Below are 25926 nucleotides of genomic sequence, written 5' to 3'. Positions count from 1 at the left end.
GGTACAAACTTTTACCTTTTGTCCTCGGACCTTATGCTGCCACCACCAAGCGTGTTAAACAAAGAACAGAGAAAGAGCCCACTTGGAGACATTCCCCCCCGCCCCCCCAAATATCCCCCCATAATAAATAAATTTGTTAGTGTCTAAGGTGCCACAAGTACTCCTTTTCTTTTTGCGGATACAGACTAACACTGCTGCTACTCTGAAACCTTGTAGTTTACATACTCTGATAATCTGGAGAAAGAGGTGGCATCTTGATAACATAACTACCATTGATATTAATGATTTGGGCACGCTACGATGAGAATAATCACCTTAGTATAGGACTAGGAAATTAACCTTTCCAGTTTTTACTGTGGCAAGAAAAAATGTGTGTGAACCCCAACAAATGTAGCAGCTCTTCATCTTACTGTGTTGTGTTTAAAATACTCTGCTAAATGAACTGCAGCTGTTTGTTTGAAATATAGTTTCAGAAAGACATACGTTGCTGCTGAGCAGTCTATTCCATTAAAATCAGTGAATGTTCTGGATGGAATTTGAGACAAGAAACCAGTTTCAGTTGTTGTCGACAATGAATGGTGACTTACGTGTTTTTAAGTGATCGCCATAAACAAAAATTTATTTTTAAAAAACTTCTTTGAAGTGCCTTTGACCGTCTTTTAGTAATGAATTCAAAGTGATAACTGCACAAATAAAATGGATCTCACAAAGCTTGTCTCTTGTGTTCATTTACTCATTCAGTACAGGTGAGCTTGATAGAGGCACCTGCTTACCTAGGCATTTCCTTACAATTTTTTCAACTCAGTAGGTAAGGAATGGCATATTTTGAAAAAACAAACAGTCTCATTTTGCACTTGTTTCCTATCTTTTGTTTGTGCTACATAAATATACATGTTCATATTTTCTTTACAAAATAGACAACTTAGGAAATGTCTGTTTTGTATTTTTTCAGAATGTGAAGTTAGGCCCCAGTATTATAAACTGGATCCACACAGGCAGGCCTTTGTTCCTGCAGAGTCCCATTGATTTCAGTGTGATGCAAGTGCAAGGGTCTGTTTTCCATTATTCAGTTTATAGGATCCAGACCTAATGCTTATATATAATTGCCTCAACATTAGACTAGAACTGTTAGCAAGTACCCTTTTTTTGTGAAATGTCACAACTTTTTGTTTCCACGTGCTTTTCAACTCTTTCAATGACTTTTGTATTTTTGCATGTATACCTAAAATTCATACTTTGTTTCAAAAACTTTGCATTTTTTCATCTGAGAAAATGATCAGTTTAAAGTGACCACTTTTTACTTAACTTCCTAGATTCAGCAGACACCATACAGGACTCCAGTTTTTTCATTATACTGAATATCACTGTGACAGAGTGCTAGGCGAGAACCCCATCACAATCATGGCCATTTTGAAAAACTGAAAGGTAAACATCTCAATTTTCAAAGGCCTCACATTTTTGTGCACAACAGATTATACTTTAATCCTTTCAAAATGTATCTTATTGCTCAGAACCACTTGTGACTGTATGCAAGTAAAAGCCCCAGTTCTGCAAATATACATAACTTTGCTCAGCGAGTAGTGCCATTGTGGAATTGATGCATGATTACTTTGCAGCTTCATGAAAATGACGATGTACGCAAAAGCGTGTGCCAAAATGTTTGCCAAATTGGGGCTTGTAGTGGACTGTTTTACTCCTAGCACTGTGACAAAATACAGTGCAGTTTCAAATTAAAATGACTCAGCACCCAACTTACTGTGAGAAATACAAGCGCTATGTCTTCTATATTTTCCCCATTTGGTTCAACAGGAATATAGCTGGGCCTGCTGGTATAGCTTTCCATTCTTGGTTAGACAAAGTATACCTTTCATCCCGCAGCATAATTTTAGACAGAAATAAAAATGTATTGGTGTGGTCTGTTTGCATTTTATTTAAAGGGATCTAAAGCCACAATGTATTTGAACTTAATTTCAGATATTCTGTGCTTTAAAATTGCTATATAACTTTCCAGTTTCAGACTTTGAACTATATATTTATTATTTTCCATTTGAAATGTTTGCACTCCTATCCAAATATGATCTGACTTTAAAAGTATGCCGCACTTCTTGAATGTAATTTTCCTCTCTCTTGCTCAGAAATGGGCATTGCACTCAAGAAATCCGGTCCTTCAATTCCTCTTGATTTGCTTCAAAATATTTAATGGAATAATCTTAATTTATCAAACATTGTATAATACACAGGTAGATATCTTCTCTTTCAAAGTGCCATTAACATCTTCATATGGTGCAAAGCCAGCCCGCAGAGAAGTGTACTCTTATTTTCTTCTTTACCATGGATACTGTTAACACCAATTCCCGAGTATAGTACTATAGTAACTGCTTCGCTACCTTTTGTACTATACAAGAGCACCTGCTTCTACTGTTATCGTTTGGGTTCACAAGCTATTTCCTTATTCATTATTGTTACACATATCTACATCCAAGAAATAAATAGAAAGTATAACCATCAAATTTAACTATGCTAACATGATGGAAGACTTCAGTTAAGGAGCAAAGACATCCCCATGGACTCAAGAAAAAGCTCCTGTAGTCAGAGACTCAGATAGGAGCTATTCTTTTATGTGCTTCTATAACTTTTTATCCTTAGCTTAAGGACCAGTTTCTGCACCGTGCAGCATGCGATCAAAAAGTTAAGAGTGCTCAGCCCCTTGTACAATCAAACTTTGAAGTTACAAGTCTAGGGTGGAACTCCTTTATCCTCTCAAACATGTTTTTAGTATGGCTAACATATACAGAACATTTTAAAATAAAAATAGACATTGCACATACTACAAGAAGCTTAAGAGATGCTTTAAAAATAAATTTCTATTTCATTTGCTAATGTTGTTTTAACTGCAAAATCTTCACTATGGGCTGATTACAGAATGATCTGTATTGCCCAAGGAAATTCTTAAAGTTCCACTCTTTGAGTTACAAAGAAAATTCAAACATACTTAATGAATGTTAAGTTTCACACAAACTGGAAAAAAAGCTTTAATGCAAACATTTGTTGCAAAGTATTCAATGTTCTTTCCTCCTTTTGCCGGTACTGGGTTTCCTTGAAGGTCTCCCAGAAGCTCTAGTGCACTCAGATACCAGAGAGCTGGCAGGGGAAAGCGGAACAGAAATGGAACTAAATTTGCACTTAAGGCATCTATATGAAATGTGATAAAACAAGTAAAGAAAGGTTGGTTGATATCAGTAGAGGGGCCCATATTAAGACAGTTTGGGTGCCTTGATAGAAAGGGCAACTTTAACTGCATTTCTTGGTTTTCGAATATGTGGCCTTGGACAAAAGCAAACGAAGCCCCCTCTCAATGTGAGGTAGTCAGCAAAATGTGGCAGGAACACTAATTCTAAATGTGATGGCTTTGTACGTTGGTATTCGGATTTGAGTTGAGGATAGCAAACTGAATTTGAGCTTCTCTCTTCCCTTCCTTCTGCTCCCCTTTCCATAGTATCTAGTTTTGTGGCTAGCAAAGCCAAGCCCAGAAGTAATTTTTTTCCTGCCCTCTCTTCATGCATGAAGTTTTTTGTGTTTTTTTTTTTCCCCCCAAACTTCACTGATTAACCCTTAATGTGTCATATCTTTTTTTTTTCTGCATAAGTTGGTTTAGGAAACATAAGGTGTTGTAGGTGGTATTCATCACTGTAAGTCAGTACTGAACAATTGCCCCAGCCTTATGCTGGGGGACACTATGCTGCTGGAATGTGGAGTCTTGGAATGCCAGAAAACCATAATCCTGACCCCTTGTTTATTAAAGATTTTTTGCAAGTGTGACATGTCTCCTGAACATATTCCCATTAAATAACAATGTTGTACCTAATTAATTGCTCCTATAGCCTGTAACTCTGCAAATATGTATGTCTGTGCATGATCAGGACCTTAATTCTAATAAGCCCAAGCAGCAGTTCATGTGAATTCAATGGGGTTAATTCCAGACTCCTCACAGTGAAAAGGCTGCATTTGTTTGTCTGCATCCCAGGACTCCAACAACTTTATGCGTTGATTCCCACCCCCCCTTTATTCATAGGGTAAAGTCCTGACCCCAATGAAGTCAATGGGAGTTTTGCCATTGACATCTGCGGTGTCAGGATTTTACCCCTCGGGGATCTGCACTACGGTGTAACCTGCTGCATGTAGTATGAAAGAGCAAAAGTTGGGTGGTGGTTTTCTTTACTAGTGGAGTTTGTTCAAATGGTTTGCCTAAACATTTTTTACCATAAATGGTATTTTGACGAAAACAAAATTTGTCAAAGAAAACATTCATTTTGGTTGCATTTGGAAGGAGGGTTGCTGGAAAATATTCTGAAATTTTTTATTTCTCATCCATTTCAGATTATTGTCATACTGACACTATTTGGCAGGAAACTAAAACTCCCTCTACACCACTTCTGTTTATGAATATTTAAAATCTTTCCAAAAGTCCTCAAATTGGTGTTCTTGTCATTTTTTAAGTGTTTATATAAGGGTTGAGTTTATCCCTACTGTATATGAAAGCCCACTTCATGTGAGGAAGTAGAGATGCAAAGCTTTAGTAGATGTCACCCATCAGAAAATATTTGCCTATTTTGTGTTTTAGAAAGTAAAAATAGAGGGCTGTTGCTTAAAGTAGTCCTTGTGGGTATAACTGTTGTGGGTTTTTTTGCACAAATCTCTAGAGAAAGACACGACTCCATGTGCACTGACTGAAGCATTACTAAAATCATTCCACCCGATCTATAACCAAACTGATTGCCTTTGAGTGGTTTGCAAAATTCCCATTTAATAAAGGACATTTCTTGGCCCTTGTCTGTATTTTAGTTGTGGGGGGTGTTTTCTTTTTCTTTCAATTTGTACCATTTTGTACTCCCTTTTGGGAAGGAGGCTTGTAAAATAATGGTTGGGTTTTGTCTTGAATGATTACTGAATGTGGATGGATCAACACTATGCTAACAGTCTGTTTACTTTTTTTAAAAGCTAATAAAGTCTTAGTTCCCACAAGAGTTCTCCTAAAATCCTTGGCAATCACCTGTTTCTAATGGCTAGAAGAACAAAAGACCTTTTGGTGCTCTTTAGAAATTGGCTTCCTTGTATTTTACAACCAGCAAGTACGGATGGTTTCGTACCCTGTGAAAGAAACACAGGGCTGCTGCTTTGCACAGCTTGATGAGGCTTTACAACTTTGAGTCTCCAGCATTTAAATACAATTTAAAGCTCAAAGTTCCCCTTCTTCTCAATTTTGACTTTTACACCTTAGTCTGGTCACACGTTCAGGGACCCTAAGAATAGCAGCCTCTGCCATCATGTCCCTTTAACTACACTTCTTTCAATTCCTTGGTCCACTTCCTCACAGCCCCAGCCTTTGCCAAAGCTTCACCCTTACCTCAGGCTCATCTAAGTTCAGTCCCAGCAGCCAGCTAGGGGCTCTTCCTCGCTGCCCTGGTCTCTGCCAGCACTGAGCTGTCTGTGGCTCTGCAGTCCCGTTTGGCCACTCAGGAGCACGACTTAAACACCTTTGGCTCCAGCAAGCAACTGACTGTCTCTGGCTCCTGCAACTCCTTTAATAGGCCCTCCTAACCTGCTCGGAGGACTCCGCTACTGCTCCTTTCCTGGGGTGGGTGTGGTAGGACACTGAGGCCTCTAGGCCTACTCCATCCCATCACAGTTCTGAATTTATTTCTTGTCTCTGCATACAGTATAGATAAGTTAGTTAGGGTGACCAGATGTCCCAGTTTTATAGGGACAGTCCTGATATTCAGGGACAGTCCCGATATTTTTCTTATCTAGGTGCCTATTATCCCCCACCCCCATCCTGATTTTTCACATTTGCTATCTAGTCACCCTAAAGTTAGTTGACTTCTCTGCATCAGAATTTGTAACAGGGGAAAATGTACCAGAATTTTTTTTTTTTTTTTAGGGTGGGGTGGGGAAGGAATACTTCAAAAGACCAGATGCTTTTTCGAGTACTTTAGTATTTTGAAAGCCCATTTATCCTTTGGTAACCAAATAATATCTTGAAATGAATTAGTGACTGTTGCGGTGTTTTCTGAGAGCACAGAAGATGCTGAAATATGAGCATATTAATGGGTGGCTAAAGAAAGTTGCTGGAACTGTGTAGGTAGTAAAGTCATTCCTTTCTTTGATGCACATTGACAGATTTAAAAATAAAAAGGATTTAGGCCCAGATTTGTAAAGGTATTGCTATGCTCCTCATTGCAACATCTAAGTGATTTAGGAGGCTAAATCATTTTCAAAAGAGCTTTAGGCACTTAGGAGCCAAAATTCCATTGACAGTCACTTTTGCCAATAAGTTAGGCATTGCCATGCTGAATACAGCCATTCCTAATACCTTTAAAAATCTGGATCTTAATGCTTTAATTTGCCAGAGGAAAAAAATTCATTTTAGGAGCCACATTAATTTCTGATTCAAAGGATCAAAAGTGGTGTGCTGTTTCTATTGTTCCTATTGAAAGAGTTCGGTTCTCTCACCTAGAAGTAAGCTGAAACACCATGTTGAAAACATGGTCACTGTCAGGGTCTGTAGCAATAAGTTTCATTTCTACTGGAAAATTAGTATAATTATTTGTGTTATTTTGAGCCACTCTAATTATAAACATTTCAATAAGGCTAGCATGAGCTATGCTCACCACAAGAGCCAGACTTTGCTTATCACAGTAATCAGTTTGCCCATCTGTTATTACAACACCTGTGTCTCTCACCCCTTTTCATGCACCTTGAAATAGCTAAACAGTTTTTGTCGATAGCTGCAGCTGTGTATGTGCCTTCCCCATGCACTTTATTGTACTAACAGCAAGTTTCAGGGTGTGTTTGTATACTGCTGCAGGATGGATTATTGTGGCTGTACTTGATAATGCCAACACAGATCAAAGATTGGAATAATCAGTATTGTGACTAGTGTCACTGATTTTTTTTTTTAATCAAAGTTTCATGGGCCAATGTTTTCAGAGCTGTCACAAACACTAGTTCCAAGGTTTCTTTAGATGCGGCACCTCAGCCTAAAAATATTAACAGCTTTAGATATGGAGACATTTCCACTGAACTGTCTGAATGTGTATCTCAATTTTTGGTCAGCATTAGTTTAAAATGAGTTACAATGATCAACATTGCTTGAAAGCACTTATTGTGGAGGAGGCTGGGTGATACCTCATCGAAGCTGGTGAGCATGATGGCCATCCTTCATTCAAGTAGTACTTAAGGAGCAGTTAAGCTTCTTTCAGGAGTAAGATAGCTGAAACAGCAGCCACTGCCCCAAATGCTGGCCACTTACAAAACTGGTTAGAAACTGAGCTATGTGCATAGAGAGATTTTGCTGGGGAGTGAATGCAAACTCAAGGGCTGGGTAGAGTTGTGCATGTGTGAGCAGAAACACTCAGAAGTAGCCAGAAAAGCAGCAGCAGGCAGCAACTAGAGAAGCACTGGAAACACAACCCTGAGAAAGCGTAAAGAGATTTTTGGGCAGAGTGTTGGGTGAAAAGAGGCCTAGAATTGTGAGCAAAGGAACTGCCTCCGGTTGTTTTGATTTGTACTGTTCATGGAAATGGGACAGTCATTGTAAATAAGATAGCAACAGATACCTGACTCCATCAACAATTTCTCCTAACAGAAACAGCCAGTATTTGGCATCTGTTGGATTAACAGCGTGGGTCAAAAAGCCAAATCTTGATTGTCAGATGTGCAATTAATATGCATGCTTACAGTAAATCCAGTTTCATCTTTTGCTCCTGAAGCTCCCCAAGGGTTTGTAGAATGAGATTAATAAATGCTAATGTTTACTGAGTTCCATTTTATAAGATAAAGTGAAGTTTTTGGATACTTTATCTTTGCTCCTGGTTTTCTAGTCTCCTCTGTTACCTTGCTTCCCCTATTACATTTCTGCCTGTGACCTCCCTAATAAAATACAGTAGTGTTACAGTTAAGGATAGCCTGAGAAAGTCTGGATCCAGCTTTGTGTAGTCTTTACATACAGGAGTAGTCAAACAGCTGCAGGATTGGGTGGTTTATATTGTAAAATAAGGGATAATAAATGGATAAAATGCAGCTTCAAATGTACCACCAATGTGAGTGGGCAGATCCTCACCTGATGTAAAATAGAGTAACAGTTAGTAACCGCACTGATTTCAGACTAGCTGAAGATCTTGGCCCCAGAACTCTAAATTATAGATTTCTGTAAGGCAGTAACAGATTGGCTGTGGAGGATGCGCCAAATTCTGTGCTACCCTATAATCCACCTAAACTGTTAGGTCCTAGAGATACCTCTAAAATGACATCAAGGCCTCCTCACATGGTTACCACATGCCCAGAATTCCATTGCTTCTTTCAGCAAAGCAGAAGGCTGAATGCTTGTTTCAAAGATGCGAGAATTCAGGTTTATGTGTAATTAAAGAGGATGGACATTCAGTTCTTTTTCTCTTTCCCTTCCACCTTCCCCCAGCTTCCTTTGTAGTTAGAGCTGGGTAAAGAATTATAAATATTTGTGACTATAGTTGAAAAGTGTCACAAGTTGTATTTGGGGTATTCAGGTTGTTCTCATAACACTAAACAGTAGTCAAAATTTTCAAAAAGTCAAATAGTTTATTCAAAAGTTGTGTTGGCTATGAATATCTATAGGTACCATCCCTGTTAAATCTTAATGCAGATTAGTCCAACTGAAATCCAGCTCTTAGTAGTAGCTCAATACCTGATAGCAAGTGTCTGCAGAATTAGATGTTTAAAATGATACTCTTTAGAGCATTGTCATCTTTTGTTTGGCCCAAACACACTTAGTAACTAGTAGTTTTCTTTTGTCACAAGCCTACCTTTAGTCCACTAAAATGGTCTTCCCTCAAACCCCTTGGTCCTGGTGGACATGAATATACTTGTTCTCCCTGAAAGATATGGAAATTAAATCTTGACTGAAGTCACAGACTGCCTTTAGGAAAGATGGTGGCCCCTTATCGGACCATGCAAAGGCCAGACAGGGTCCAGAAACATGTGGCAGGGCAGGGAATGGGACTGTGAGAACAGCAGGGGGAAGTGAGTTAGGGAATAGAACTGGAAACTGAGGCAAAGAAATGTGGGGGTGAGAGGAGAAGTAAAAAGCAGACTGAGCAGTGTTGCAAGGCAATGTGGCAGATGGGGAGAATGTGAGGGGTAGGAAACTCAGGAAAGAAGGAAATACATGATGTACGTGACAACAGGGAGTTTGTGCTGGACAACAGACTGAAGAAACATGTAAGTGGGACTGTTCTCTCTCTCCTGTCTAATTAGGGAGGGGGATAGAATGGCAGATCCACATAACCCAAATAAGGCAGAAGGTAAGCACAGTCCCCTGAGCATTGAGCAAAGGTCTACATTTTTTGCATGTGGCTGAATTTTGGCTGAGATGATCATATAACTTGGGGCAGATGGGTGGCCCTTGTAGAAAGTCATGTTTTAAGAAAGATGGGAGCATTATGATCATCTAGTCTGACCTCTCGCATAACACAGGCCATAAAACTTCACCTAGTAATTTCTGCATCAAGCCCGTAACTTCTGTTTGAGCTAGTGCATATCTTTATAAAGGGATCTAGTCTTTCTTTAAAGACATCAAGTGATGGAGAGTCCACCATATCCCTCAATAGATTAGAAATAAGAAACCAATTTTTAACCGTCTGAATTTGTCTATTCTCAGCATCCAACCACCGGATCCAGTTATGCCTTTCTCTGCCAGATTAAAGAGCTGCCTTCTCTTAGAAAACTCTTTGCCATGTAGGTGCTAGCAATGTTCAATAAATAAAGTAGATCCATAGCCAGAGAACACTTCTATTCAGTACTTAGAAGGCTTAAGGAGGGTTCTGAATTTTTGGGGGGCCTGGGGGGGGGCGCACCACTGTCCCCATAAATTCTGAAATGGTACTGAACGTCTGACTTGTATTGAATTAAAAGGCTAAGGCTAAACTGAAGTCAGTACAGTACCAGAAGAGGGGTATTTCATATTCTTTCACGTCTGTACAATCTGTATGATCTTTACTATATATGGTAGCACGCACCAGCAAACTGATAGCAGGTTCACATTGTCCTAGGCTCTACAAGTACAGAGTACTACAGGATCCCGGCTCCCAAAGATTTTACAGTCTAGTTAAGACAAAGGGTAGTGGAAAGGGATTATAATATACAAGCAGAGTGATGGCTTGTCAACACCATGTTAGTATTGTTATTTTGGGGGGTGGGAGGAAATGAAGTAAAAGAGAAGTTGATTAAGTTTTGAGAGGTTTGTTAGGAACGGTTTAGATAAATAGGAAAGAGAGATGGGACATTGAAAGCAAAGAGGTAAGGGGGGGGAGAAAAGAGGGTAGGTTGAGGTGCATTGACTCTTTGTAGTCTCCTCATAGGAAAGAAAATACAGAGTAAACTACAGACAGCAGTCTGCTATCATCCATGTCTGACAACAGCTGCTGCAACTATAGCTCTGTCTGCTGCCAGTTGAGTTTCTGGCTAGTTCCGCTCAGGAGTTTCTTCCCTAAACCTAGATGGGTGGGTAGGACACTGAAGCTCCCCAGACAGAAGTCTCTCCTGCACTGTTCTGGCATGTGAGTAGCCCTGTCTGAATCTTCTTTCCCAGCCCCCTCCCTTAACTAAGAGCTGATTGGAACTGACTGAAACTCTGCCCATTTTGATTTGGTACCAGATTCTTTCGTGTGTTCCTTTCTCCACCAAGATGCTCCACCACCTGTGCATCGTTAGCTGAAGAAATTGCATGAACTGAATGCTGTTAAACAATATCATCTGTTCTGTTTGTCCTTGATGTCTGTAAACATCTCTAGTCAAGATTAATCTTAAGTAAGACTAAATCCTGAGACTTTTTAATGAGAACTTCAAACATTTGGGTAAATATTTTTGGAATATTTTGCATGTCTCTCTACTTCTGGATTCTGGTTGGAATTGGAAGCAGGAAGTGACAGAAGTCTTGAGTGTGCTTATTCTTGCTTGATTTGTAGCCCAGTTTTGATCATCCATGATAGTCAGATAAACATCTTAATATACCTAAAGCACCAAATCTTTTGAAGTGTTCCCAGCAGTAATATAGAATACATCCTCTAGTATACAAGGATCAGGCTTTCACATCTTAAAGACAGATGATTTAGAGATGCCCTGTTTTGGATTTTGTTGAAATCATAATGGAAAGTTACTAGTGTCAATGACAGATAGGTTAGTTGTGTTCCACAGGTTTTCCTGAACATTTAGAAATGTATCTATCTTCCCCCAGTTTTGAAGCTGGCAGCTTTCCCGTTCAAATAGCAGTGTCTTTGTATTTGCCAGTGCTGCCTCGATCTTAGCAGATGCCAGGCAGTGTCTGTTTACCCAGAGTAGAATGTCAGGTCAATCACCATCCTGCTTTGGAAGAAAGAAAAAATTCTATGCTAGCTTGCTTAGGATGGAGCTCATTTACAAAACCTTCATTAGTTTTCAATTCTCATGAGCCAAAAGTTCAATTCAGATATACCAAACTTTGGATCCAGATCTGAACTTCCCCAGAATTCAGCGATGTTTGATTCTGTGGCTTTTAACGTAAATACAGTGACTTATTTTAAAACTGGACAGTTCAAGTGTGACATTTTGGGGTGCAATCCAGACCAGTGAGGGGCTGTGTCACCACTGCCCTTTAACCTGAGATGTCTCCCAACCTGGCTGTTCACAAACATCAGGCAGGTCACACCTGTGTATCTGTGTATGGCCACAGTTCTGGTTCAACAACTCTCGTCCCAGCAGCCTATCAGCAAACACCAGCTATACTCTGGCTTCCACCAGCCATGGTTATTACTTGCAGGGTGACCAACACACTCCCAATCCCAAGATCTCACGCATTCACCATGTGAGTTTTGTGCTGTCCAGCCCTCTCCTGGACAGTTCAACTGTTTTAAGTCCATTATCCCTGTAAGGGAACAATATACAACAACTCACCACCTTAAATAGAGTTACCCACACAGTTCACAACACTGGATTAATTTTGTTTAAAGAATGAAAATAGTTTAAACTACAAAGAGATACTTTTAAGTCAGTACAAGTATTAAGGCACTGAAGTCAGAAATGCTTACAAGAAAAAGATAAAACCCTTCCTAGTACTAAAACTTTACCAGTTAGACTTGGTTCAAGGTAAAATTCTTACCACATGCTTCCAGTAGCATTACTGACTAAACTTCAGGTCAGGATCTGTCCTAAAGTCAAGACGACAAAATAATCCAGCTTTTTTAAATTCAAGAGAGATGGATAGGGAAAGATAACAATATTTTTGCCCCTCACTTTTGTAGTTCAGTCACCCTTTGAAATGCATTTTCATGAGCGTGACCCCTAGATAAAGTTCTTTCCAACTGAGAGCACTAAGAGAGTCTTCTGGGGAAGAAGGGTTATGCTGTTTGTCACTTGTGTATTGTGAAATGCAGATTTTCTTAGTCTTCTTTCTTCGTTCTTTTGCAAGGACTATTTACAGCTTATATGTAAATTGAGGTAAACATATCCCATTGTTTAAAACAGGCTTGCTTGAGGAGTTCTACCTACTTGGGGTTACTTGAGTTTGAACATGTGCCTTTATCATATGGGGGTGGGGATTTCACAACTTTAAACACAATGTTGCTACGTACCTTTCACCATGATATTATTGACCTGTGAGTTATTAGTTTTCAAATAATACCTCACAAGGCATATTTTGTACAAAGATTACTAGAAAAGCCTAGACAGTGTGAATACAGATGTGCATTTGGTCACAGTAGGTTCTTAGTTTGTAGTCTACTAATACACCAGGCCAAGTGTAAATTAAAAGCTTTCCAGTATAGCAATGGCAGTTAGAGGTGTAATGCTTTTAAATGAGGTCTTTAATACCAGCAAAAGCCCTAGTATGGACATGGTTATACCAGCAAAAAAGTGCTTTTGCCAGCCTACCTTATTTCATTCTGAGAGCTGGTTAAGCTATACTGGCAAAATCACTTAATTTAATAATATTCAGTGGCTTACTGGTTTGATGTCATTCCATATCATATTGATCAGTCCTATAAGCAAGGATTGGCTCCCTCCAGAGATTGTCAGCATCATTTCTGAGTTATCCCACAGTACCACTAAAGAATAATGGAAGACGAACCTCTTACTAGAATCTGTCACCTTTTTAAGGCAACAGGGAAAAATTAGTTAGGAGTGGGAGAACATGAGAAAGTTCTGGTCTTTGTCCCTCTTTTGAAATACTGATGCAATGTGCTCTGAATAGCCACTCAGTAGCCACTCTGAATCAATATTAGTTTATGTATAAGTCAATCACAACTCTGTTTTACTATCTGACGGACTATTTGATAGCGTTAGCATCACAGGGTGGCACTCACCTCTTGCGAGCACCCCTTTGGCAGACTGCATGTGCCTCCACTCTCTTTTCCTGTAGCCCTCCTTGGGCTTAGGTCCTTAATCAGTTCTGCAGTCTATCAGTGGCCTTGGCCCTGGTATCAAGCCATACTCCAGGACTTCCCCCTGGGTGGCAATGTCCTCACCCTGTCTGGGCCTTTCAGGCCCCACTCTCCAGGTCACTTCCCCTTCTGGGGTGTATCAAGGTCCAGGCCACTTCTCCAGTGGCTAATGGGGAGAATAAGGGGAGGAAGGGAACACAGGCCCACCCGCCACTCCAGGTCCCAGCCCAGGGACCCTGTAGATAGCAGCCATCCACCACATCCCATTAACTAAACCACACTGGTGCTATGCTTCCACAGGCCACAACACATTCTTCACGCTTACTTCAGGAGCTTGTTCTGGTTGAGTCCCAGCAGCCAGCCCGAAGTTCCTTCTCATACCACCTGGTCTCTGCCAGCACTGCTCTGTCAGAGGTCCTGTAGCTCCCCCCAGCCAGGCACACTATCCACACTCCTCCAGCTCCAGCAAGGAACTAACTGACTCTGCCCCTTTTATGTGAGCCTGCTGGGCCCTGACTAGCTGCTCTCTGTGGCCTCCCCCATTGACTGCTTTCCCACAACCACTCTAGGCTTATTGGAGGACTTCTCTTCTGCTCCTCTCTGGGACGGGGTGTGGCAGGACTGGGGGTCTTCCAGAGGGCCTCAAAGGGTCTGGTACATCCCGTCACAGTTAGGCCTTGTCTACACTACAAAATTAGGTTGAATTTATAGAAGTTGGTTTTGTAGAAAGCGTTTTTATACAGTCGATTGTGTGTGTCCCCACACAAATGCTCTAAGTGCATGTAGTCAGCGGAGTGCGTCCACAGTACCAAGGCAACCGTCAACTTCCAGAGCGTTGCACTGTGGGTAGCTATCCCACAGTTCCCGCAGTCTCCACCGCCCATTTGAATTCTGGGTAGAAATCCCAATGCCTGATGGGGCTAAAACATTGTCGCGGGTGATTCTGGGTACATATCGTTAGGCCCGCCTTCCCTTCCTCCCTCCATGAAAGCAACGGCAGACAATCATTTCGTGGCTTTTTTCCTGGGTTACCCATGCAGACGCCATACCACGGCAAGCATTGCTACACAGCAGCAGCTTATTGCCTTTTGGCAGCAGACAGTGCAGTATGACTGGTAGCCATCGTCGATGTAGTTGAGGGTGCTCTTTTAACTGACCGCAATGAGGTCAGGGGCGCCTGGGCAAACATGGGAATGACTCAGCAAGGTCATTTCCCTTTTAAGTTTCGTCTCATGGCGATTCAGTCCTACCGGCAGTCCTAGTGCACTGTCTTTTAATGAGCAGCCAGGAGAAGACGATGGCCAGCAGTCATACTGCACCGTCTTCTGCCGAGCACCCAGGAGATGATGATGGCTAGTGGTCGTACTGCACAGTCTGCTGCCAGCAAGATGTATAAAGATAGATGAAGTGGATCAAAACAAGAAATAGACCAGATTTGTTTTGTATTCATTTTCTCCTCCCGCCCTCCATGAAATCATCGGCCTGCTAAACCCAGTTTTGAGTTCTGTCCTTGAGGGGGCCATTCTGTTTCTCGCAAAGCCATCCCCTTTGTTGATTTTAATTCCCTGTAAACCAATCCTGTAAGCCATGTTGTCAGTCGCCCCTCCCTCCGCCAGAGCAACGGCAAACAATCATTTCGTGCCCTTTTCCCTGGATTGCCTGAGCAGGAGCAGACGCCATTGCACAGCAAGCATGGAGCCCGTTCAGCTCACCGCAGCAGTTATGACCATTGTAAACACCTCAGGCATTATCGTGCAGTTTATGCAGAACCAGCACCTGAAAAACCAGGCAAGAAGGTGACGGAAGCGTGGTGATGAGGACATGAACACACTTTTCTCTAAAACCGCGTTCCCCCTCAATTTGGAGATCATGGTGTTAATGGGGCAGGCTCATGCCGTGGAACGCCAATTCTGGGCCCGGGAAACAACCACAAAGCAGTGGGACCGCACAGTGTTGCAGGTCTGGGATGATTCCCAGTGGCTCCGAAACTTTCGCATGTGTAAGGACACTTTCATGGAACTTTGTGACTTGCTTTCCCCTGCCCTGAAGCGCAAGAATACCAAGATGAGAGCAGCCCTCACAGTTCACAAGCGAGTGGCAATAGCCCTGTGGAAGCTTGCAACACCAGACAGCTACCGGTCAGTCGGGAATCAATTTGGAGTGGGCAAATCTACTGTGGGGGTTGCTGTGATGCAAGTAGCCAACACAACCATTGAGCTGCTGCTATCAAAGGTAGTGACTCTGGGAAACATGCAGGTCATACGAGATGGCTTTGCTGCAATGGGATTCCCTGACTGTGGTGGGGCTATAGACGGAACCCATATCCCTATCTTGGGACCAGACCACCAGGGCAGCCAGTACATAAACCGCAAGGGGTACTTTTCAGTGGTGCTGCAAGCACTGGTGGATCACAAGGGACGTTTCACCAACATCAACGTGGGATGGCCGGGAAAGGTTCATGACGCTCGCGTCTTCAGGAACTCTGGTCTGTTTAAATGGCTGCAGGAAGGGATTTACTTCCCAGTCCAGAAAATAACTGTTGGGGATGTTGAAATGCCTATAGTTATCCTTGGGGACCCAACCTACCCCTTAATGCCCTGGCTCATGAAGCCGTACACAGGCAGCCTGGACAGTAGTAAGGAGCTGTTCAACTATAGGCTGAGCAAGTGCAGAATGGTGGTAGAATGTGCATTTGGATGTTTAAAGGGTCTCTGGCGCAGTTTACTGACTCACTCAGACCTCAGTGAAACCAATATTCCCATTGTTATTGCTGCTTGCTGTGTGCTCCGCAATCTCTGTGAGAGTAAGGGGCAGACGTTTATGGCGGGGTGGGAGGTTGATGCAAATTGCCTGGCTGCTGAATACGCACAGCTAGACACCAGGGCAGTTAGAAGAGCACAGCAGAAATCACTGCGCATCAGACAAGCTTTGAAAACCAGTTTCATGACTGGCCAGGGTACTGTGTGACACTTCTGTTTGTTTCTCCTTGATGAAAACCCACGCCCTTGGTTGCCTCTAAATTCCCTGTAAGCCACCCACCCTCCCCCCTTCAATCACAGCTTGCTTGCAAAGGAAATAAAGTCACTATTGTTTAAAAAACATGTATTCTTTATTAATTGATTATAAAAATAGAAAGATAACTCACAAGGTAGCCCGGGTGGGGTGTGGGAGGAGGGTAGGAGGGAAGGAAAAGACCACTTTAAAACTTCTTGAACGACAGCCTTCTGTTGCTTGGGCTGTCCACTGGGGTAGAGTGGTTGGATGCCCAGAGCCTTTCCCCCGCCCAAGTTCTGGGGCGTCTGGGTGAGGAGGTTATGGAACTTGGGGAGGAGGAAGGGCGGTTAAGCAGGGGCTGCAGCGGCAGTCTGTGATCCTGCTGCCATTCATGAACCTCCACCAGACACCGGAGCATGTCCGTTTGATCCCGCAGTAGCCCCAGCATTGCCTCATGCCTCCTCTGATCTTCCTGCCACCACCTCTCCTCATGTTCATCGGCCACTGTCCTGTACTCTGCTGTTGTGTCCCTTCACACAGCTCTGTCAGTGCCGGACGACTGCATGAGCTCAGAGAACATGTCATTGCGCGTGCATTTTTTTCGCCGCCTTATCGATAGCCTTTGGGACGGAGGAGGGAGGTTTGAAACATTTGCAGCTGCTGGAGGGAAAAAAGGGAGTGAAGTATTTAAAAAGATACATTTTACAGAACAATGGCTATACTCTTCCACGGTGAACAACACTATTCACATTACATAGCACATGTGATTTTGGTACAAGGTCGCATTTTGCATCTTATATCGAATGCCTGCGGCTTTGGTGTTAGAGATCACACACGCAGGGCCGGGCAACAGAATTCGGCTTGCAGGCGGCCACGGTAAGCCATAGTCTTTCGGCTTCTGCAACCTTCATAACAGCAGTGCCCTCCTCTCCCATACCAAGCAAAGCACGTTGAGTTGGCCATTTAGTGCTGCGGTTTTCCTGTTAACGTGCAGCAGCAGAAACCAAACTAAACCTCTCCCTGCATCCAATTCTCTGGGATGATCGCTTTTCCCCTCCCCTCACCGTGTGGCTGGTATCAGGGAAGATCCCTGCTAGCCAAACACGAACAGCTCAGCGCCAACGCCAACTGCAGGGAGGATTTCTTTTCAGCCACAGGCAAACAGCCCAGTACGAACGGCCACCTCTGAATGACCCCTTAATTAAGTTCCCCTATTTCGACCAGGTTACCATGAACAATATCACTCTCCTGACGATAACACAGAGAGATAAAGAACGGATGTTGCTTGAATGCCAGCAAACACCGGGACCATACACTGCCAGGCTTTGTCATGCAATGATACCAGATTACTTGCTACTAGCATGGCGTGGTAAAGTGTCCTACCATGGAGGACAGAATAAGGCTGCTCTCCCCAGAAACCTTCCTCAAAGACTTTTAGAGTACCTCCAAGAGAGCTTCATGGAGATGTCCCTGGAGGATTTCCACTCCATCCCCAGACATGTTAACAGACTTTTCCAGTAGCAATACTGGCCATGAATGCATCCCAAGTCCTCCAGGCTACTTAATCATTAAAAAACGCTTGCTTTTATAACATGTATTATATTTAAAAAGGTACACTCACCAGAGGTCCCTTCTTCAGCTTCGTTGGGTTGGGAGGGTATTTCAGTCAGGGTAATAAAAAGATCCTGGCTGTCACGGAGAACGGTGTGCTGTCTCCAAGCTCGTCCTCCTCCTCCTCATCTTCCCCATCTGCAAAATCCTCAGCCATGGCGGAGACTACCCCATCATCAGAGTCCACGGACAGGGGTGGGGTAGTGGTGGCGGCCCCCCTTAAAATTGCATGCAGCTCAGCATAGAAGCGGCATGTCTGGGGCTATGTTCCAGAGCATCCGTTTGATTCTTTGGTTTTCTGGTACGCTTGTCTGAGCTCCTTAAGTTTCACTCGGCCCTGTGATGCGTCCCTGATGTAGCCTCTGTCCCTCATGGCCTCTGAGATTTTTTGAAATGTTTTGGCATTTTGTCTTTTGGAACGTAGTTCTGATAGCACGGATTCTTCTCCCCACACAGTGATCAGATCCAGTACCTCCCGTTCGGTCCATGCTGGAGCTCTTTTTCGATTCTGGGACTGCATGGTGACCTGTGCTGATGAGCTCTGCATGGTCACCTGTGCTGATGAGCTCGCCTGGCCAAACAGGAAATGAGATTCAAAAGTTCCCAGGGCTTTTCCTGTACACCTGGCCAGTGCATCCGAGTTCAGAGTGCTGTCCAGAGTGGTCACGATGGTGCACTGTGGGATAGCTCCCGGAGGCCAATACCTTCGAATTGTGTCCACACTAACCCTAATTTGAAACAGCGATGTCGATTTCCACGCTAATCCCCTCGTTGGGGAGGAGTACAGAAATCGGTTTTAAGAGCCCTTTATGTCGACAAAATGGCTTTGTTGTGTGGACGGGTGCAGGGTTAATTCGGATTTAACGCTGCTAAATTCAACCTCAACTCCCAGTGTAGACCAGAGCTTAGCTGCTAAAATGATGGCATAGTTTGTTAAACGTGTATGGTATTTTCTCCTAGGCACATATGCCTGAGGCTAAAAGCAGATGTTGAAAAATTAGATGTGCTAAATTTTAGCCGCTTTCAAAACTTGTGTATTATTTCACTCACTCTTTCTACTAAATAAAGTTTCTGTCCTGGCATGAATCTCCATAACACTTTCTCAAATAAGCTGTTCTCCCTCAGATAAGGGAAAGGACAGATATTAATCCGTGAGTAAGAGAATGTATGGAAGTTATTAAAATAACAGATTTGCTGACAGAGCTGAGAATGTTAAAACACAGGACAAATTCACCTGGGATGCAAACAATGCTGTAGGTTACATGTTAATTTAGAATAATCCAATATAAACTAGCATAATTTAAAGGGCAGAAGGATGAGATTATGACATGAAAAGCAACTAAGGGGAAGGAGCAAGATAATGCAGGCTGTGAAATTCAGCTGGTTCCATTCACTGGGATTCATGCACGGATGCCCATCTGAATTACTGAAGTCCCATATTGAGGAGGAATATAGGTGGTGAAGCTACAAAGCTTGACCTACCCAACTTCCAGCACGACCGCAGTCTCCCTTTACTGGCTTCCAACTGGTTTGGTTAGGGGATGTCTCTGCAGCTGAGCCACAAAAATAAGAGATCACTTATGCAACCATAGTGGCCCCAAACCCCCATGAATGAATCATAGACTGGTAAGTTACTATTCCAGCTCATAGGCTGGAACAGTAGTTATAGAAGGGCTGCATTGCAACCTTATGTCCTAGCTATAGGCTGGACAGGTGAATTCAATCCCAGTTTAGTTCGCCACAGAAAATACATAAAGGGGGAAGGTTTGACCTAGGGTCAAATCCTGCTTGTCTTACGCATGCAATTAGTTCCATTAACTTTAGTGGGACTATTTGTGCAAGCAAAGCACACAAAATTACAGAGAACCTCAATAAATATCACACTCTTAATTTAAAAATATTCAATGGTTTTACTGAATTGACCCATGTACTGTAATTCACACAATTATCCTTTCCTGTATAATTTTCTACAAATGTGAGAATACTGAACCTGAAAATCATTGGTGTTGATCTGGGCTCCAAGGCCCAGATCATTCAATCAAAGTTAGGAGCCTAAATATTTTTGAGGATCAGGGCCCATTGAGGTTCAGGTCAATTAAAATAAAAATAGCATGTATAGTGCTTAAAAAGGCCAAATGCTAACGGCATCAAAGTACCACAATTGATGTCAAAGCACCAAGCAAACAGGCATGGAGGTGTTCAACAGAGAGCAAAGAATTTGGTAGTTTTAAATGACAACATGAGTAGGTGCAAAAGCCATCCTGACACACTCACTAAACTTTCCAAAATCCTAGAGCTCCTCATTACAGTTGCTGCTTCACCCGCAGGATGACAAAAATAAAAAACCAAGCAGCACATCATTTTGTTATGTTATTAAATGTGTCTATTCTGAGCCATATTGTTCAGGAGAGCACATTCACCACAGTGATACGCTCCTCTAATTTAAAAAAATTGGAGGTTTGCACAAATACTGTATACGTAACTGCAGCTTTTTTTTTTAAACACTTCTACATAGGTACATTTCAATGGCTGAAACATTTCCACTCAATCAGTATGGCAGTTTTCATTGCCATAATGAAACCCACTGAAGCCCCAAAATTCAATCAGAAATTCAAATTGCCACATTTTGAAAGCACTTACAGCACGAGAACTAATGGCAGTATCTGGAACCAATCATGGGGGAGGCAGGCATATTTCTCAATACAATTCTGCCAGTGCATCTCACTCCTTTTAAGTTGCAGTCAGGGAGCAGAAATTAAACCATCTGACTTACATAACCAATCACAAATAATGAAAGGCTAATAATTTACATTGAGTGAAATTTGTTTGCACATTCTGTTTAGTGAATGAGTTTAACAAATAAGTAACTGATGGTTATAGAAATCAGGATTGGTCTGTGAGCAACTTATAGACAAAAAGGGGGTAAATTCACATCTGTTATTATTCAGTGATTAATTCAACTGGTTCTTTTGAAAACATCCATCTACCATGAATCTCTGTAAAAGATATTTTAAGTGGAGATCTCTTTGGATATGCATTGTTACCTTGCTTCCTTATGCATTGGACCCCGCAGAGCCATTGGACCCTGGCAAGCCTGGCTTTTCCTGGATCACGCTGTTAAAGAACAACACAGTACAGAGAGGTTTCCGAGTGGGAGCCGTGTTAGTCTGTATCACCAAAAAGAATGAGGAGTACTTTTGGCACCTTAGAGACTAACAAATTTATTTGAGCATGAGCTTTCATGGGCTAAAGCCCACTTCATCAGATGCATGCAGTGGAAAATACAGTAGGAAGATATATATAGATATATATACATATACAGAGAACATGAAAAAATGGGTGTTGCAATACCCACTATAACGAGACTCATCGATTAAGGTGGGCTATTATGAGCAGGAGAAAAAAATGTTTTGTAGTGATAATTAGGATGGCCCCATCATAGGACCTAATCACATCAGCCACGCTATCAAAGGCTCGTTCACCTGCACATCTACCAATGTGATATATGCCAACATGTGCCAGCAATGCCCCTCTGCCATGTACATTGGCCAAACCGGATAGTCTCTGCGCAAAAGAGTAAATGGGCACATTTCAGAAGTCAAGAATTATAACATTCAAAAACCACGCAGCGAACACTTCAACCTCCCTGGACACTCAATTACAGACGTAAAAGTTGCAATTATTCAACAACAAAAACTTCAAAAACAGACTCCAACGAGAAACTGCAGAACTGGAATTAATTTGCAAACTGGACACCATTAAATTAGGCTGGAATAAAGACTGGGAGTGGATGAGTCATTACACAAACTAAAAACTATTTCCCCATGCTAATTTCCCCCCTACTGTTACTCACACCTTCTTGTCAACTGTTTGAAATGGGCCATCCTGATTATCACTATAAAAGTTTTTTTCTCCAGCTGATAATAGCCCACCTTAATTGATTAGTCTCATTAGAGTTGGTATGGCAACCCCCATTTTTTCACGTTCTCTGTATATATATATGTCTTCCTACTGTATTTTCCACTGCATGCATCCGATGAAGTGGCTTTAGCCCGCGAAAGCTTATGCTCAAATAAATGTGTTAATCTCTAAGGTGCCACACGTAATAGTTCTGTTCTACCCATTGTACGTGCAACATCAGTAGGACTTAAACTCAGGCCCTCTACTACCCCAACTTCCCTCAGAAAGCTAAAGGAGCTTCTTACCTAAAAGCAACACCCATTTTTCATGTTCTCTCTCTCTCTCTATATCTTCCTACTGTATTTTCCACTGCATGCATCCGATGAAGTGGCTTTAGCCCACGAAAGCTTATGCTAAATAAATTTGTTAGTCTCTAAGGTGCTACAAGTACTCCTCGTTCTTTTAGTATAGAGAGGATTAGTTTAAGAAATCTCAAGTACTTCCCAAATATTAACATTATTCTTAGTCCACATAAATTTGCCAGAGGCAAAGATAAAAGTGGGATTGTTTTCAAAGTGTGAGAATCTATCTTAAAGAATTAGGTATACTAATACTAATGGTTCTCCATGGCCTTGCCTAGTGATTCTTGCTAGTGCAAAGCAAGAACTAAGTGGTTGAAAACCTGCCCATTTTGACTCAATAGCATTTTGTTTCCACTGAGCACTCACTTTGCACAAGGGAAGAGAACCACACAAGGTGCCGGGCAGAAGAGAACCAGATAATATACTCACCACCCATAGCACCCCCTTGGGGTCCTTGTCTCTGGTGCCCCTGGTAGCCATTTCCTCAGTGCTGTGAGGGTCTGTCTCTCTGAAGGACTGTGCCCTGGCCCAGCCGTCAAGTCTCCTAAAGCTCAAAGCCCTTCCCAGATAACAAAAGATCCAACTGAAAGTCCAAAACAAATACCTAAAGTAATAATTCTTCTGCCCCTCTCAGGCTCCACTGAAGTTCTCTGTTTCTTGGTCCCTGCAGACTCTCTCTTATCTTGGGTCCTCCCCAGCAGGATTCTCGCACTGGCTCCCTTCCTTGGGGACTCTGGCTGCTTCAGTTCCCAGGGCTGTCACCTTTCATGAAGAACACAGTAATTTACCAACAGCTTTAATTTACCTGAAAGATTAAATCATCTATACGTTTTAACAGTATTGTTGAATTTGATGAAGGTGAACCAAGCAATGGGAACTCCTTTTCTTTTTCTAAGGTGGTGGAGTTAGTAAATGTTTTTCACAAGTGTGTTTCAAAGATCCACTTGTTCTAATGGCAAAAACACTACCTCAAATAGTTCTCATCAGCCTCAGAGACAAGACAAAGGGTAGGAGAGCACCAGCCTTAGCATTTAGGAATTTTGGGTATATTTTAGTTCTATTTTCAGCATCAGGCATCATTGTCAAATTGAGGAAGTAGAGCAGTTAAAAGACTAGAAGCTCTTTAAACAAATGTGTGCTTGTTTCAGAAAAGGATAGATTTGTTGCTTGTGGTTATGAAGTATATTACTGAAGCAGATAATTTAGAATCATTTTTGAAACATTTCCTCTTGGAAAAGCACTTTTTAAACTTACAACCTCCATGTACGTACATGTATGTTGGATGTGTGGTTGGGAAAGAAATATGTTAAGCTACTAACCATATTAAAATACTGGGTGTGGCAAAGCTTTTGTAGTGGCTAAAGGAATCAGAAGTCTGTGGACAGGGCCTTCGAAAATTAAACTGAGTTATACAGGATCCTAGTTAGTACGGCTTAGGCACTTGCTAAAAGTGTAGTTGTGGTCTGTGGCAAGAGCATCTGCATTAGGATAACTGTAACAGAAATGTCAGTATGAATTACACAGATGCCCCCTTGCAAATGCATTTGGCAGTACCATTAGTAGAAAGAGCGGAAACTGACACCAAACTGACTAAAACGAGAGGAGAACAAAACGTTTTTACTCTCAGGTATTACATGATCTTCTGGCAGAGCTCCATGATTTTCCAAAATCTAACGGCTGTTTCTATTTGAACTGTCCCCGATACTGTCTCAGAAAGAGAAGTACGTCAGCAGGGGTTTTCTGTGTGCAGCTGTGACACCCCATATGTTCTGCTTTCTGGCAGTGTATTGTATACTCCTAACAACCTGTCAAGCATGTGTCTGTGTTTGTATACATTAGAGAGAGGCCTGAATCAAAAATCTAGTTCTGAATAACTTCAGGTGGTTTGAAATCTCAAACTGATGCACAAGATGGGCACTGCGTGAGCCCGTTCAAAAGCAGGGAGAGACTGTGGCTAAATGACCGAACCATCAATTGCAGTGCAGCTGCATCACCTGCTGCTGAGGGTACACTGCAGGCCTGGCTCCTACTTCTTCTCCCCTCCCGCAGATTCCCCTATTCCTTTCTCTTCCCATCCCATCCCCCTTCCCCATTTTCCCCCTCCCCTTCATCTCCACACTGTCCCCTGTCCCTATTCCCCTCCCCTCACTCCCACATCCTAAGTCCCTTCCTTCTCCACTGTCTCTTCCCCCCCACCTTCCTTCCCCCATTTCCCATGCCGCCCATGTGCTGCCCCACCATGGGCACTCACTATTGTACAGAAAACAGGATGGCTCCCAGCACACAGAACGGGAGCCCGACCAGCACTAGGACCCAGGAGGCGGCACCCAGCTGCAGAGTCAGCTAACAGCACCCTCCTTCAGTCAAGCAGTTCGGTGCCTGCAGAATTGTGGGGAGGGCAGTGGCACATGATCCCATTTGCCCCCCATGTCCCACCTCTGTTTGGGAGGGGCAGTGCCCCACAAACTGGGCCTATGAACATCCCCAGCCCCTCGCCCCCCTGGCATGGCTTGTCTTTCCTTCCCCCTCACTTTCTGCAGGGATGCAAACAAATCTGCAGGGGAACATGTTTTCTGTGTGCGTACAGTAGCACATTCCTCCAGGAATAACAACAGTTTAAAGTTGGGATCTCTTAAATTTACAGCAGGAATTCAGCCACTATTCTTGTACACAAAACTGTATCTGCCCTTCATTTTCATCATGTAATCTGAGGAATGCATGAATTTCCTCAACATATTAAAATAAATTGTTTAATTAGCTTCTGCATTCTAATTATGTAAAATTTGGCTGTAAAAACTTTCATATGATTATTCAGGCCTCAATAGTTTAAAAGTAATGGATTGTTGAAAGGCAGGAATTTGTATATATTCTTTGGAGTTCTTTGGGGTTATGAGATTAATTAACGAAAAGAAAAGCCTATTAGTGACATTCATTACGAACAAACCCTTACAAGTTGCAATTAGCCAATAGTGAACATGGTTTACTTTGACTACTTCCATTCTTTGATGTGGTATGTGGAAGCATTTTTGAAGAGTTTACACTGTTGCCAACTCTTGCAATGTTTGTTCTATTTATTTTGTTGTGAGTAATGCAGTTTCCGCTCTTATTGCAGTCAGTCTAGTGGTGAGGTGAAGAGCTCCAGTCATCACACAAGTTGAGGGAAGCAAGATGAGCATGAATGACTTCCTTTCCTCCCCGCTCCCATACTGCAGGAGACAGCATGCTAAACTACAAGCCCAGAAATTACAAGTTCTAGTACCAGATCTACCACTGCCTGTAGGTAGGATTTCTTGGCATTTCAGGTCTTCATTGTGAACTATAATCCCATGCCTGCTTCTTAGTCCCAAATGCCACTTACCTATTTCATAGATGACTGATAACTTGTGCAGGGAAACTTCAGGAAAAGCTGGGAGTGGAATTATTTCTCTAATATAGCAAAGACAAATCTCATCTACTGAGTCACAGAGTCTTTCGGAAGGGATATGCCAAATCAGATGATTCTGTAACCAATACTAAGAAGCATAGCTGTGTCATTTGCTCGTGATTAGCCTCCATGTAATGCTTTCTGACTGCTATTTCTCCTCCCCCTCCCCAATAAAAGCTCTGGCTCTTTA

The 25926-nt window shown here is 42.4% G+C and overlaps 1 long non-coding RNA gene across 1 annotated transcript; it reads left to right on the top strand.

Annotated features, from left to right (window-relative positions):
* Window positions 1–1169: 1169 nt before the first annotated feature.
* On the top strand, window positions 1170–25926 carry LOC144259857 (uncharacterized). The gene is made up of 2 exons (XR_013344922.1): window positions 1170–1425; window positions 25425–25926. It is a non-coding gene; the product is annotated as an uncharacterized LOC144259857 (long non-coding RNA).

This window comes from Eretmochelys imbricata, chromosome 2 (assembly GCF_965152235.1).
Source record: "Eretmochelys imbricata isolate rEreImb1 chromosome 2, rEreImb1.hap1, whole genome shotgun sequence".
Classification (NCBI taxonomy): domain Eukaryota; kingdom Metazoa; phylum Chordata; order Testudines; family Cheloniidae; genus Eretmochelys; species Eretmochelys imbricata.
The sequence above is the reverse complement of the archived record's forward strand: the minus strand, read 5'-3'. Positions and strand labels throughout refer to the sequence as shown.